At 35.7% G+C, this 16,458-nt stretch overlaps 1 pseudogene; it reads left to right on the top strand.

Annotated features, from left to right (window-relative positions):
* Positions 1 to 16,458, top strand: part of LOC107887886 (CRM-domain containing factor CFM3A, chloroplastic/mitochondrial-like) — a 47,132-nt pseudogene that overhangs the window by 14,337 nt on the left and 16,337 nt on the right.

Consider the following 16,458-nt stretch of genomic DNA (forward strand, 5'->3'; position numbering starts at 1 on the left):
AATTACTTGATGAGTATGAACTATCACCGAAGTATCAATTTCGATATTCCGTGGAAGATGGCAAAGATGTGTGATCGAGGAAAATGCCCGTTTGAACTTTAGGAATAGATTAGGATACAAGTGAAATGCCACAAGGATGGTTGAGCATCCGAACTCGTTGAGTTGAGTCCGAGTTCACTTATGGATGCAAATGTCCGAACTCGTTGAGTTGAGTCCGAGTTCGTGAGATGTAACTAGGCATCCGAACTCGTTGAGTTGAGTCCGAGTTCACTCGTGGATGTGAACGCCCGAGCTCGTTGAGTTGAGTTCGAGTTCGCTTATGGGCGGGTTACATAGTAGCTTGGCTACATATGTGGCACTTATGTGTAAACTTTCCATGTATCCGAATTATATTCCGATGTGTTCAACGGGTAAAATTTTACTCAAGCGGAGGAATACTCGAGATGAAAGGGACGTATTGGTAAGTGTTGTGAAATGAATACTTTGAACAGGTATGTACTTAACCCTCGGGTTGAAAACTCGATATAACAACAATATGGTAAGATGATAAATGAAAATGTGATATGAATGTCTCGGTGATGATTATGCAAATGATGTTTTATGTTTGCTTATATAGTTATGTTACTTGCTATTTGCATGTGAACTTACTAAGCATTTATGCTTACTCCCTCCTTTTCATTCCTTGTAGTGTTGACAAGCCAGCTAGAAAATCGGAAACGGTCGGAGGCACGCTCACACTATCCGTATACCATCTTGGCATAATGGCTTGTATATTTTGAGTATGGCATGTATAGCATTATAATCATTTTGTGTATATGGTCTTATGATATGGTTATTGAGTGGTATGGAAATGCTTGGTAATTATTAGCCATTGGAATGGCTAATCATGATCATATTTGGTGTTATGTATGCTAAATTGCTAGCTAATCCATGGAAACCATGAAATAGGTAAAATTTACCATAAAATAGATTCAGACAGCAGTAGTGATGTGAATTTGAAAAATCACTAAAAATAGTAGAAATGGAATTAAATAATGAATAAGTTGTGAATCGAATCTTGATGAGTCTATTTTCATATGGATGAAGCAAAACAGGTATATGAGCTATATTTTATGAGATGTTTAAATTTTTGTGAAACAGGGCCAGAGCGATTTCTGGATCCCCTGTTCTGACTTTGGAAATTCACCATAAATTTCACAAAGATAATTAGAAGTGGATTTATATGTACAAATTCCTTATTGAGTCTAGTTTTATTAGAGACAAACAGCATAGTCATTGAAGCTCTGTACAGGGAGATATCTGATTCGTAATACACAGAGGTTAGAGTATTCGAACCCTGAAATAGGGGAGACTTTAACTAATAAACTGTACTAATTGGCCAGACCAAAAATTCTAGAAAAAAATTAGTAGATAGATATATGAATCTAGTTTTAGGAAAAATTTACGGAATTGGATTTTGAGTTTCGGAACTCGAGATATGATTTTTAAAGCGACTGTGATGCAGTTAGCCCGCTTGTCTGGAAATTTTTAAATGAATTGTATGAGCTGTTTAAGTAATGAATTAAGTCCGTTAACACGTCGTGTTCGACTCCAGAAATGGTCTCGGGTACAGGGCGTTACACATATAGTTGAAATGGGTATAACCTTATTAGCTTAAGCTAATCTACCTTTTCAATTTTGGACAGATGCATTTCTTAGTGCTATTTTTCTCATAAATCAATTTTCAACTGCTGTTCTTGATGGAATCTCACCACATGAGAAACTGTATGGACGACCTCCAAATTATGAGTTCTTACGTATCTTTGGATCTCAATGCTTCCGTCATCTCCATCTATTCATACCGCATAAGCTGAATTTTCATTCCAAAGCTTGCGTTTTCTTGGGCTATAGTCTAATGCATCATGGCTAGAAGTGTCTTGACAAAGACTCTGGTAAAATTTACATCTCCAGACATGTCTTGTTTAATGAACATGTTTTCTCTTTTGCAGCTAGCAAGTCATCCTTGGTGACAAATGCTCCTACAGAATTTGAATCCTCTCCTCTGCTTGTGGTCTCCTTACCTCATTCAAGTTCTTCCACTATACAATTTCGGTCCTTACCACTATCTTCTTTACCAATGATACCTGCTTCCCCTTCTACAACTACAAGTCACTTTAATAACCGAGAGGAACCTTTTGATAGTCTCATTCAAAGCCCACCTCCTCCATATGAAACACCTCTTGATCCACCTCTAGCCAACGAGGATACACCAGAAGATAATAAAACAAACAACAACTGTCCCCCCACTAATGTGCACCCCATGATTACTCACAGTAAAAACAACATTTACAAACCTAAGCTTTATTCTGCCATACTTGAGAATCATGAACCAAAGAACATCGAAGAAGCTTTAATGGATACAAAATGGAGAGAAACAGTCATGACAGAATACAATGCTCTCATTGCAAACAACACATGGTCTTTAGTTGAATTACCACCTGATCGTAAACCAATAGGGTGCAAGTGGCTCTTCAAGTTAAAGAACAACCCGAATGGCACAACAGCAAGATATAAGGCGAGACTTGTAACACCCCGTACCCGAGCCCGTTGCCGGAGTCGAACACGAGGTGTTAACAGACATAATACATTTATTTTCACAGTCCGTTTAAAAAATTTCCAGACAAATGGGTTACTGCATCACTGTCGCCTTAAAAATCATATCTTGAGTTTCAAAACTCTAAAACTAGTTTCGTAAATTTTTCCTGAAACTACACTCATATATCAATCTACAAATTTGTTTATAGAATTTTTGGTTGAGCCAATTAGTACAGTTTATTAGTTAAAATCTCCCCTGTTTCAGGGTTTGACTACTATGCCCTTCACACATTACGACTTAGACATCTCCCTGTACAGGGCTTCAATACTGATACCGTTTGTTTCTATAGAAACTAGACTCGAAAAGGAATCTATAAATATATGGCATGACTTCTAATTATCTCTGGTTAATTTATAATGAATTTCCAAAGTCGGAATAGGGAATCCAGAAACTGTTCTGGCCCTGTTTCACGAAAACTTAAATATGTCTTAACATACGACTCTTATGATCATTTCCTTTCTTCCATATGAAAATAGATTCATCAATGTTCAATTAAATAATTTATTCACTATTTAATTCCATTCCTACTATTTTTAGTGATTTTTTCAAATCCACACCACTGCTGCTATCAGCATCTGTTTTTAAGGTAAACTTTACCTATTTCATGGTTTTCCATGAATCAACTAGAGGTTGTCATACATAGCACCAAAATGATCATGATTAACCATTCCAATGGCTAATCGTTACCAAACATTTCCATACCTTTCATCGAACGACATACAAAACGATTATAATGTTATGATCAAAGTATATTTAAGCCATTTTCGCATGGCTATCCAAATTTATACAAAACCCAAGGGTACATGACCAACATCAAAAAGGGTAGTCCTATACATGCCATTACAAAGTTCAACCAAAAGTGTACCAAAAGGGGCTTTGATAGTGTGGGCGACTTCGACTTCAATAATCCCGAGTCCGATAGCTGACGAACCAAAATCTATAAAACAGAGATTCAAAGAAGCGGAGTAAGCATTTAATGCTTAGTAAGTTTTGAGCCATAAAATTAGACACAACTAAAATGTAGCATTCATATGGCTAAACGGATAGTTTCATATGCACAAATTCTCAATATCATACTTACTTCACATTACCAACCCTTATATTCACACACAAAAGATCAACTTAGCCAAAGGCCGGAAGTTCATTAATCGACTGAGCGAATACTACTTAAAAGGAATCAATTAATCCAATGCATGTACAAAACATACCTCATTGTTGGGATTTTACGAGCGTATTAATTGACATTATTACAGCAAGATCGCTCATTCCCAACCCAAGTATCTTCGGGATTTAGCCGGATATAACCACTCGCACAAGGCCTTCGGGTCTTAGCCCGGATATGGTCACAGCATAAATGCCTTCGGGACTTAGCCCGGATATAGTCGCTAGCACAAATGCCTTCGGGTTTTGGCCCGAATATAGTAACTCGCACAAATGCCTTCGGATCTTAGTCCGGATATAGTCACTTAGCACAAAAGCCTTCGGGACTTAGCCCGGATATCATTCGAATAACCACGCACATATATCAATAAATCATGACACATCCATATTTCATTTTCATTACCAAAGCTCAAACACAAGACACTTATCACACTTACAAATTTCGACTTAATAGCTACATATAAAGAGCATGATTTTGATTTGCTTGTGACATAATCTAATCGAATCATAATCTAAGTTCCATTACTCGAAAACTTACCTCGGAGGTGGTCGAACAATTTCGGCGGCTATTCGATCACTTTTGCCTTTCCCTTATCCAACTGTGGTCCTCTAAGCTCTTGAGCTAATCCAAACAAATTTAACTTATTAAAGTCTCATTATGCTTGCTTATGGCCGAATATGACAAGGAGTTTGATAGGTCATATGGCCACCTTTAGCTCAAATACAAAATGGTCATAGGCATTTTTAATCACATTGAGAAATTTAGTACAATTAATCAAACATTTCCTCATGTGCACTTTTATGACCAAATACACACATCATTAACCTAATATCAATTAACTAAGCACTTAACAAATTCTCCTTGAGCCGATTGTCTAAGTCAAGATAGGATCATCATTATGCTTACCTATAGCCGAATGTACAACATCAATCTATTCATTCATTCGTGTGGCCGAACATGCATGTCTATGTTGAGGCCGATTGCATACTTAATACATTCTACAAGTATGGTCACTTGTATTGACCAAATACCATTTTGTTTCAAGTTCAAAACTTGGCTAATACACATATATGCACTATTAAAACATCCTCTCCATTCCATCAATTCAACACATGCATTACTCATTAATATACAAAATTATATTCGGCCTTAGCACACCTCTTGCTGGCCGAATTTTTTCTCCATCTAGCAACATTTTATGTACTATGCCGAACCAAAAAGATCAAACACCTAGCTTAATCATTTCCAAAACACTTAACCGGCCTTTGACCAAGACTTTAAACAAAGTCTATGTTCGGCTATCACACATATGGGCATTATTAGTTCAAAGTTTTAACAAGATTAATTTCTTTGATCTTAACCTAAATGAAAACCCCCATTGTTCATCTAGATTTAGCATGAAACAAACACCAACCAAGAAAACAACACCCATGGCCGAGTATCATCTTCATCACATAGCAAGATTTAAACCATGGGCTAGGTAGAACTCAAACTAACATAAAAAATATGCATGAAACTCATGGAACAACATCAAACTTACCTTAACCTAGCTACAAGCATGGCCGAATCTCTTCAACATTTCCTCCTTTCTTTCCTTTTGAATTTCGGTCAAGAAGAATGAAAAAGGATGGACATTTTTTTTTCTTTGTTTTCATCATTTTCCTTTTTCCGTTTCTTTATTACTAGCTTTTTATTTTATTGTTTCCTACATACCACATTAGCACACCATGCTTAAAATATGCTATGCCCCATAGCATGGCCGGCCACTAGCTCAAATATTGGGCAATTTGACATGCAAACCCTCAATTTCTATAACATGCATTAATAGGCCACTTTACATTTGCCTAGCACATTTCTAAATTTTCTCACATAAGTCCTATTTACTAAAATTCACCTACAATTAAACAAAATTCAAATATAAAATTTTCACACATGCATATATACATATAATAAGCATCAAATATGACAGCTAATTATTCTTATGACTCGGTTTTGTGGCCCCGAAACCACTTCCCGACTAGGGTCACATTAGGGCTGTCACAAGACTAGTTGGAAAAGGCTTATCTCAAGTCCTAGGGCATGATTTTCGTGAAACCTATAGCCCAGTTGTTAAATTTCCTACCGTCAACATAGTTCTTGCTTTGGCAGCCTATAATTGCTGGAATTTAAGACACATCGATATCAACAATTCATTCCTAAAAAGAGACTTATCTGAGGATATCTATATGACTCAACCTCCTGGTTTTGAGCAATATCCTGATGAAGGTAAGACGTTAGTTTGCAAGCTTCATAAAGCTATATATGGCTTACGTTAAGCACCAAGAAACTGGTTTCACAAACTACAAGAATTTCTTCTTACCATTGGTTTCACTTTTTTTAAAGCAGACCCCTCATTATTTACTCTTAAATATGGGGGAAATATCACCTACATGATTGTGTATGTGGATGATATACTACTAACGGGAAACTCTCACGGGACAATCGAAAATACAGTAGAACAACTTCATAAACAGTTTTCCTTGAAGGACTTAGGTAGCCCTGTGTATTTTTTAGGAATTGAAGTTCAATCTATTGGTAATGGTATCTTCATCAACCAAAAGAAATACACCTTGGACTTGCTTGCTCAAACAACATGATGAATAGTCAAACCATACCAGCACCAATGGCAGTCGGCAAGAAATTTGCTAAAAATGATGGTAATGCCCTTAGTGATCCTCAACATTATAGAAGCATAGTAGGGTCACTGCAATACCTTTGCCATATAAAGCCATATATATCATATAGTGTCAACAAGGTTGCTCAATATATGCAAGATCTTAGAGAGTCTCACTGGGTTGTAGTCAAACGAATTCTTTGCTATTTAAGAGGCACTTTAGATCATGGGTTAGTGTTCACTACTGGTAAAATAATGAACCTCATAGCATACACCGATGCCGATTAGAGAAGTGATGTCGATGAACGAAGATCAACATCTGGTCACTGTGTTCTTCTAGGACCTAACATTATTTCATAGAGTTCCAAGAAACAAAGGTCTGTCTCTCGATCAACTGCGGAAGTAGAATACAGAAACCTTGCTGATATGGCCTCAGAAATTATATGGTTACAGTCCCTGTTATCAGACTTCCAAATCAACTTAATTGAACCACCCAAAATTTGGTATGACAATTCAAGCACTGCTATGGCTGCCAACCCAGTTCTATATTCGAAAATAAAACATGTTGATTTGGATTTTCACTTTGTTCATGAAATGGTGCTCAATAATCAAATTCATGTTAGATATGTTCCAGCAAAACATCAAGCTGCTGATGTCTTCACTAAACCTTTCCTGACCAAGGCATTCCAAGAATCACGAGAGAAGCTATGTCTTCACTAAACCTTTCCTGACCAAGGTATTCCAAGAATCACGAGAGAAGCTATGTGTCATCCCATATAATGAAGCTACCACTCTACTTAACAAGGAAAAAAGACAGAAAACATTGCCAATATTAGCTGTATATCGTAGCCACGTTGCTAGCCTATTTGTTGTGTGATGCAACCACGTTGCAAGACAGCTGTAACGCTCTTTGTCCCTATTATCCATTTACAAAGGAAAATTCTTTGATATTATATATTGTCATGCACTGAGGTTGTAAAGAGCAAATTTTTCAGAAATACAATGCTTTAGCAAATACTATTTCTCTTATTTATTATGGATTCTGTTCCTTTATTGTTATAGAAAGAAATATGGAACTACAAGGTTTGGCACAGGCTATTGTGAAGTTATGGGAAAGACCTGCAATTGCTAAGATGGCCATTAAACTTGGAGTAGAAAATACACGCAATGAAAGAATGGCTGAAGAGCTTAAAGTGAGAGATTATTGATATTGTTGCATCTTGAAATGTAAATCTAATTATTTAACTGGCAACTTAGTTTTCTGATGCCTTCTGGCTACCATCGTTGATTACTTTCTATTATATCAAGCTATTTGCAACTTGCCATTTTTAGTTTTCCTTCGGATGGTGCTTCATTAGATACTTGTTGCTTATTGCACATGGATTTTGTACATGCAGCGATTGGCAGCGGGCATTGCTTTCCAGAAACAAGGAATTTTATTCCTTGTATTTTACAGGAGCAATGATTTCTTGCCACCTGTTGTAACAAATACATTGAAAGAGATGCAAAAGCCAGAAATCTTCGGCAGGAGGAGGAAGAGGAAGCATGAGGGAGGGCCCTAGCCTTGGTTGGATCTAATATAAAAGCTTCTACACTTCTTTTGGTTGCCACCACTCTCGCAGAAACCACTGCTGCAACCTCTCGTTAGGGGCACCAACCAAGCTCCGATAAAATGGAGGAAATTAAGAGAAATTTAGCATTAACTCAACAGGCTTCACTAGTCAGACATCTAGAGAAGAAACTAGCTCATGTAAATTACAAATACTGTAAGTAAAAAGTGTAACAAGATTCTCCAACGTTTTAAAACTGTGACATACTTTCTGATTTATGCCGTCTTTCTAACTTTGCGGTCCTAGGCTAAAGGGGAGTTGACAAAGACCAATAAAGCTTTAGCTAAAGTGCAGGCGCATCTCGATCCCACATGTCTCCCAACTGATTTGGAAACTTTTAGTGAAGAGGAGAGAATTTTATTTCGTAAGATTGGTCTAAGTATGAAACCCTACTTGCTTTTGGGTAAGAATGGGAACTTCAATTCTGCTTTACTGTTTCTGACTAGAAGAATCAGATATTCATATGATTTTTCTTTTTTAGGAAAACGAGGAGTTTATGATGGTACAATAGAAAACATGCACCTCCATTGAAAATACCGAGAGTTGGTAAAGATACTAGTGAAAAGAGAAAGTTTGGCCCAAGTGAAGCATATTGCAATTTCGTTGGAGGCCTAGAGTGGTAGGGTGCTAGTATCTTTAGATAAAACTACTAAAGGCTATGCTATTATAATCTATTGAGGGAAAAACTTGTTGGTGTTTTTTTAATAAAAAACAACAAAGTGATTGTTTTAGGACCAAATAGAGAAACAAATGGCTGAAAGAATTAGTCACATTAGATGTCAAGCCTACATATAAACAAGCAATCAATAGGAGTGAAAAGAAAAACTATCACCTAGTACTTACCTAACACCATTAATACATCTTGAAACTCATAAAACTAAACTTGTACACATAGAAAAGCTAATTTTATCAAGTTAATCAACACCTAATCACAGCAAACATCTTACTAACTTAGTTCAAATGTAACTAAGTAGCAAAAAACAACCAATTAGCATGTTGTCGTGCTGCAACTTGCATACAACGAAAAATAGACTTAGCTGCATGTAAGCCATTTGTTAACACTTCTCATTGGCTTTTTGTTGAAAACTCCCAATTTGGCTCTTAAGTTCTCAAACCTTTCTATCCCAAGAGGTTTTGTCTATATGTCTACCAATTGATCTTTAGAATTGTAATGAACCAGTTTGATCTCATGTGCTTGCTCCACTTCTTTGACAAAATGAAACTTAATCTTGAAATGTTTTGTTTTACCATGAAACATTGGATTCTTTGCAATTGCAACAACATATTGATTGTCACATTTAATCTCTGTTGCTTCTCTTTTGGTGCAAATTCAAATCAACCAAGAGTTTCCTCAACCAAATGGCTTGATTAACAACTACAGTAGCTACAACATATTCAGCCTTAGCAGTTGATTAAGCTACAATGGCTTGCCTTTTCGAACTCCAACAGAAAATAATTGATCTTAAGGTGAATAGGTACCCTAAGGTACTTTTCATGTCATTAAAGGATCCAGCCCAATCACTATCTGCAAAACCAATAAGTTTCATGTCATTAGCCTTGGTGAACTTGACTCCATAGCTTAGAGTCCCTTTGGTGTATCTTAGAACGCTTGTTGTTACTTGTAAGTGAATCACATTGCAACTATGCATGAATCTAGACAAAAGACTGATAACAAATACAATATCATGTCTTGAGGCTGCTAAATAAAGTAAACACCCCACTAGGCTTCTATAACTAGATTCATTTACCCTTTCAAAATCATCTTGGCTCGTAAGTTTTCCACCAATAGCAACTAGAGTTTTAGCTTCTTTGCAATTTTGTATGCAAAATTTGTTCAAGGTTTTCAAGGAAAAAGGCTTTTGACTTTTGAAAATGCCTTGCTAAGTTTGAGATACATTCATACCAAGAAAGTAGGTCATTTCACCTAGATCAGACATTTTGAATACATTTTCCATTTGCCTTTTAAATTTAGCTAGCAATTCATTAGTCCCACTAGTCACTAGCAAGTCATCCACATATAAGGAGACTATTAGAAGAGTTTCATCTCCAGCTTTCTTCACATATAAAGTTGGCTCACTGATGCTTCTTTCGAATCCCAAACTTGACAAATAACTATCAATTTTGTCATACAAGGCCCTTGGTGCCTGTTTTAAGCCATACAAAGACTTTTTGAGCTTGTACACTTCTGCTTCTTCACTAGCCACTTTGAAGCCATCTAGTTGTTCAACATATATCTCCTCCTTGAGGAATCCATTAAGAAAGGCAGACTTCACATCAATTTGATGTATCTTCCACTTCCTTTAAACTGCCAAGTGGTAAGCTATACAAGTAACATATTTTAATCCCATTCTTAACGCATTTTTGAATGATTAATTATGAAAATTAGTGAATTTGATGCTCCTAATCATTTAAATTAATTTTTCTATACTTAGGAGAGCATTTGGGAACGAAAGGAGCAAAAAATAAGGAAAAATCGAACAAATAGAGTTGTTTGTAGGAGTCACACGTCCTGGCCATTTCCACACGGGCAGGACACATGCCCATGTGTGCTACACAGGCTAGACACATTCTCATGTGCTAGCCTGTGTCGATTTCGCACCCTTCTTCCCAAATAGATAGAAAAACACAATTTTTAGGCTTTCTGAGCATTCTAAAATCTATAAATTCTAATTGGAAGAAGACATAAGGGAGCCATCAGAGAAGATCGAAGAAAACACTCGAAGAACACCATTAGAATCAACTTAGAAGCGGATCTCCATCAAGATAAAAAATCTCATTTTAATTTCTTTCAAAGTTTTATTGATTTTCTTATGTCTTGTGGTTTTTCTGACTTTGAGATGTTTGCATTCAGGATTATAAACTAATTCCCTAGATACCTAGGGAGGATGAAACCTATGATGAATCCTTTTATTACTTGATTCTTGTTATCAATTATGTATGCTTATTTCTTGTTTTAATATTTTTGGGATATTAATTCATGTTTAATGTGCTTAATTCAGTGGACAAAAAGTCCCTATTTAAGATTAGATCTAGCATAATTAAGTGGAGTTGCATGCAATCCTAGAAATAAGACGACATAAATTTATCGGATTAGAGTCAAATCTAATAAGGGAATCCATAAATCGAGTTAATATGATGATATGGGTTTTAATTAGAAAGAGATTTCAATTAATCAACTTATAGTCAGCTGTTCTTACTTTCGAAAGAGATATTAACATAATTTAGATTTCTATAGATCAAGACACAAGTGAATAAATCATTTAATTCAGATTCTTAATAATAGGTGAAGTCCAGGTGGATTTTTTCTTGGGTATTGTCTATCTTATTGGTTAATATTCAATTATTTCCTTGATTCATTCTTTGTTGCGTTCTTAGTTAAATTAGTTTAGTAAATTTATATTAAAACCATCACTCCAAATTGTCAGATAAATAATAGAAAAACGATAATTATTAATACTTTTAGTCCTCGTGGATACGATATTCTCTATTCACCATAGCTATGCTATTGTTTGATAGGGTACGGTTGCCTTTTTTGTATTTATAGTTAGTTTTATGACCATCACCAAGGAAAGCAAAAGTCTTATGGTATCTAATCTTTCTACAGGTGTAAAGATCTCAAAGTATTCAACACTGTAACAACCCGTTTTTAGTCAAATTGAAATAGTAGTTTCGGGACCATAAATTTGAAGTCAAAATATTTATTTTATTATTATTTTAATGTTTATAACATGTTATTATGATTGTGTGAAAATTTCGTTAAGAAATTTTATCGTTCAAATGGTCAATTTGAGAAAAAGGACTAAATCGCGTAAAGTGCAAAAGTGTTGTTCTATTAGCTAAAGGCGTTTAATAGCTATAGAACCTTACAGTTAAGGTCCTTATGTTGTAATTAGACCATGATTAGTGAGAGTGAACATTAATGGACATATTATCATGTTATTTGATGGTTTTTAATTAAGGTTAAAAAGGTAAATTAGTTAATAAATGATAAACTAATAAAAGTAAAAGCCATTTTCTTCACTATCATCTTCTTCTAACTGAAATTAGGGTGGATAAAGCCATTTTAAAGCTTTCAAAATTTTGGCTACTTCATTTGGCTAAAATTGGTATGTATTTTGTTCCGTTTTTAATGATTTCTATGTTTTTGTGATCGTTGCAACGAATACTAGTTAGCCTAAGGACTATTTTGCAAAACTATTAAAGATTTTGAATAATGCCATTGATGAATACATGTGTATTTTGAAGTTTCTTGATCGATTATGAATGCTTCTTGGTAGATATACAAGTTTTGTTAAGTGATTTTTAGTGAAATTGCAAAATAGGGATTAGATTGAGAAATGTTAAAAATTGGTGGATAAAATGTGAAATGAATGAAAAATATGGGCTGTTAGGGGCATAATAGTAAGTCGGCTAAGCATGGTGTCTTGAAATTTGCATCAATTTGTGATTTTGTGTAATAAGGACTAAATTGTAAAAATGTGAAACTTTAGGGGCAAATGTGTAAAATAGCCCTAATATGTGTTTTGGATTAAATTGAATAGAGATATGATTAAATAAGTTAAATTTTAATATATTTAGATTAAGAAAAGCAGACTTCGAATCTAGATCAGAGAAAACGAAAGTTATCGACTAAACGACTTATTTCATCGTTTCCACATTCGAGGTAAGTTCGTATGTGATAAATTTCAATAGAAATGTATTTCATACGCTTTGATACTGCATACATTTCAAATACGAGCCTGTATATATAAACAATAATGATTCGACGATGATTTGACGTTCGAAATCCTAGTTGAACCTTAGGAATAGTTTAGGATGCTAGTGACATGTCATTAGGGGATATATTGAGTTGTCTTCGGGCCATGATATAGCACATCGGGTGTGAGTTATACCGATTTGGCTTCGGGCCATGCATATCAGCTGAATTGGCTTCAGGCCATGATATCAGTACTTTGGAGATAAGTTACCTTGATTTGGCTTCGGGCCATGGTATAGGTACTTATCGTGTGAAAACCTTGAGTATCCAACTTCTATTCTGAATGGTTCAATGGGTAAATGAAAGACGAAAATGTAAATGAGATTAGTACGAGATGGTACAGGTATGTGCATAAACCATATTAGCTATGAATTGAAGAAATGGTGAAGAAAGTATATAAATTTGTGAATAAGTAATTGAGCAGTTTGTTAGTTGATGTGAATTATTATACTTATGATCAATTGTTAAATTATGTTTTTATGATTATATCAAATTTATGTCATACGAGCTTACTAAGCTTTATAGCTTACATAATTTATTTTTCTATGTTTTATAGTGAATTCAAAGCTAGCTTGGATTCGGGGATCGTCGGAGACATCGTCACATTATCCACCTATTCTTGGTACCTATGAACTTGGTATTCTAAGCATATGGCATGTATAGGGACTTTGGTCATTTTGGTTATGTCTTGTTAATGATTATGGCCATATGAATTGGCATTGTAAATGTTTATGTTTTGGTATGTATATGAGCAACCATGAGTGATGGCTTATTTTGGTTTATTTTGGCATGTTGAATCATGTGTGTATATATACATATGTTTATGTTTTGTATAGTGAGTTTGTTGATGGTTATGTTATGTTTGATGGTAATAGGTCTCATGAGTGTTAAATGGATGATTTATAGACATTGGTTTTTTTTTTTGTGAAACTAAGCTAAAAGATGTATATTTTGGAGTGTTAGTTAATTGAATTGTATATGTGTGAATTTAAGTATGAAATTAGATGGCATAATGTGGTATTTTATGATTTGTATTTATGGGTAATGAAATGGTATAGAATATGCTTGGTATGAAATTGATTTAATGCTTATTATGCCTTGAGTTGGTGCCTTTGAATTGTAGTGTAGGCACATGAAATTTGGGTGGCAAAATTGGCTTGGAAAATAGCCTATTTTTATCCACAAGGGCAGGGACACGGATGTGTGTCTCAGCCGTGTGTGACACACGGTCAAGTACATGGCCTTGTGTCCCCTGGTGTTGATTTTGAAATTAAGTCAGTATGCTCCATACGGCCTCACACATGGGCATGTGACTTAGCCGTATGGCATAAGTCAATATTCCCTACAGGTTTGGCACGGCCTAGCACATGGCCAGGCACACGGGCGTGTATGGCCATTTTTAGGGCACACGGGCTAGCCATACGAGTGTGTGTGTTGGCTGTGTGACCCAAGTCAGAGAGTTACACGGGGTCAGACACGGGCTGGGACATAGCCATGTGCTCCCATTTCGAATGTCCACATAGCCTGTGACATGGGCATGTCTGGTGGCTGTGTGTCTGGCCACACGAGTGTGTGTCCCCTGTTTTGAGAAAAAATTTCAAAGTTTCGTGAAAGTTTCCTAAGTTATCGATTTAGTCTCGAACCACTCCCAATGTATGTTTAGGGCCTAGTAGGCTCGTATTAGGAACAAATTGATTGAGATTGAATGATGATTGTATGAATTGATTAAATGTATGTGAAAAGTATGTTTAAATGTGTTGTAAGTACGGTAATGCTCCGTAACCTTATTCTGACGTTGAATATGGGTGAGGAGTGTTACAAACACCATACCTTTAGCTGAAACCCTTCACAACCAACCTTGCCTTCAACTTGTTTAAGGTTCCATCAGCATTGTGCTTGGCTCTAAACACCCATTTTACACCTATGACTCTAAACAACCAGCTCCCAGGTTTGATTCATGTGTATCATTTTCATTTCATTCAAAATTGCTTCCTTCTAGCCTTGTAATGCTTCTGCTTTTTCATAACTGATTGGCTCAATAACAGCTATGTCAGCCCTTTCATACACCTCACTAATTAATCTGGTTCCTCTATCAGGCAAATCATCATAATCCATTTCTTCCTCAAACTGATCAGCTTCATTCGGCCTAGTTGCTAAATCTTTAGTAACATTTTTTGGCCCAAATTTATCCTAGTTCTATGTTGACTTCTCATCAAACACTACATCCTTACTTACAAACACCTTGTTAGTTAATGGATCAAGTATCCTGTAGCCCTTCTTGACACTACTATAGCCCATAAAATGCTAGGTTAACTTTCTTTTCTAATTTGTCCCTCTTAACGGTAGGAACATGTGCATAACAGATGCAACCGAAGATTTTTAAGTGTGCAATTGAAGTTTTGAATCCAAACCAGGCTTCAAATGGAGTTTTATCCAACAAATCTTTGGTTGGTAGCATGTTTTGAAGATAGGCAACAATGTTTACTACTTCAGCCCAGAAATTTTTTTTGCAAGTTTCTTTCGAACATGAGAATTTGGCCATATCCATCAGGGTTCGATTCTTTCTTTCACAAACACCATTTGGCTGAGGTGTGTAGGTGTTGGTGAGTTGATGTTCAACCCCTAACTCTTCACAAAACTTTTGAAACAAATCAGAAGTGTACTTTGCCCCGTTGTCTAACCTTATAATTTTGAGCTTGGAACTTGATTGAGTCTCTTCTGCTACCTTGAACTTGCAGAATCCAGAAGCAACCTCTGACTTCGTTTTCAGGAAATAAACCCAACAAAACCTAGACTAATCATTAATCAAAAGGATTAAATACCTACTGCCATTCAAAGATTAAGTCTTCATAGGACCATATACATTAGTGTGAACTAACTGCAGTTTTTCAAAGGCCCTCTAAGCCTTGTTTGCTGGAAATGGAAGCCTAGTTTGCTTCCCCAACTGGTACACTTCACAAACACCTTGTTGCTCGACCGTTTCTGTAAAGTTGTCAACCAAATCCTCCTTAGATAAATGAAGTAAAGATCTATAATTGACATGACCCAACCTCCTATGACACAATTTAAACTCATCCAATGTAGTTGTATAAGCACTAGTAGTAGCTTTATTCCAGTAAAAAACAAAGCTCCTATTAGTCAAGGCTACTAACATAAAATTACATCCACTTGGATCAATAATCAAGCATTATTTTTTCTTAAACATAATGGAATACCCTTTATCAAGTAATTGACCAATACTTAGTATATTTCTATCTATTTCAGGTACTAAAAAAACATTTTAGACAAGCTTAGTACCTGAAGGGGTGTTAATCAGCACATCTCATTTTCCTTCTATTTTAATGTACTGTCCATTGACAACTTTCACCTTAGAGTTGAACTTACTGTCAATCCATTTGAAAATGTTGGCATCAGGAGTCATGTGGTTGGTATGGCTTTCTTCAGCTACTTGAGCTTGAGAGTTCAACTTGTAACACCCTATACCCGGTCCAGTCGTCGGACTCGAGCTATAGGATGCTACAACAGAGAATCAAAACATTCACAAGAAATTTATTTAATAATACTCAATAATCAATAAATACAAGTTAATTCCATGTTAAACATGCATTACAATCAAAACTAAGTCTTAATCAGGCTTACGAA

Source organism: Gossypium hirsutum, chromosome A06 (assembly GCF_007990345.1).
Source record: "Gossypium hirsutum isolate 1008001.06 chromosome A06, Gossypium_hirsutum_v2.1, whole genome shotgun sequence".
NCBI classification, from domain to species: domain Eukaryota; kingdom Viridiplantae; phylum Streptophyta; class Magnoliopsida; order Malvales; family Malvaceae; genus Gossypium; species Gossypium hirsutum.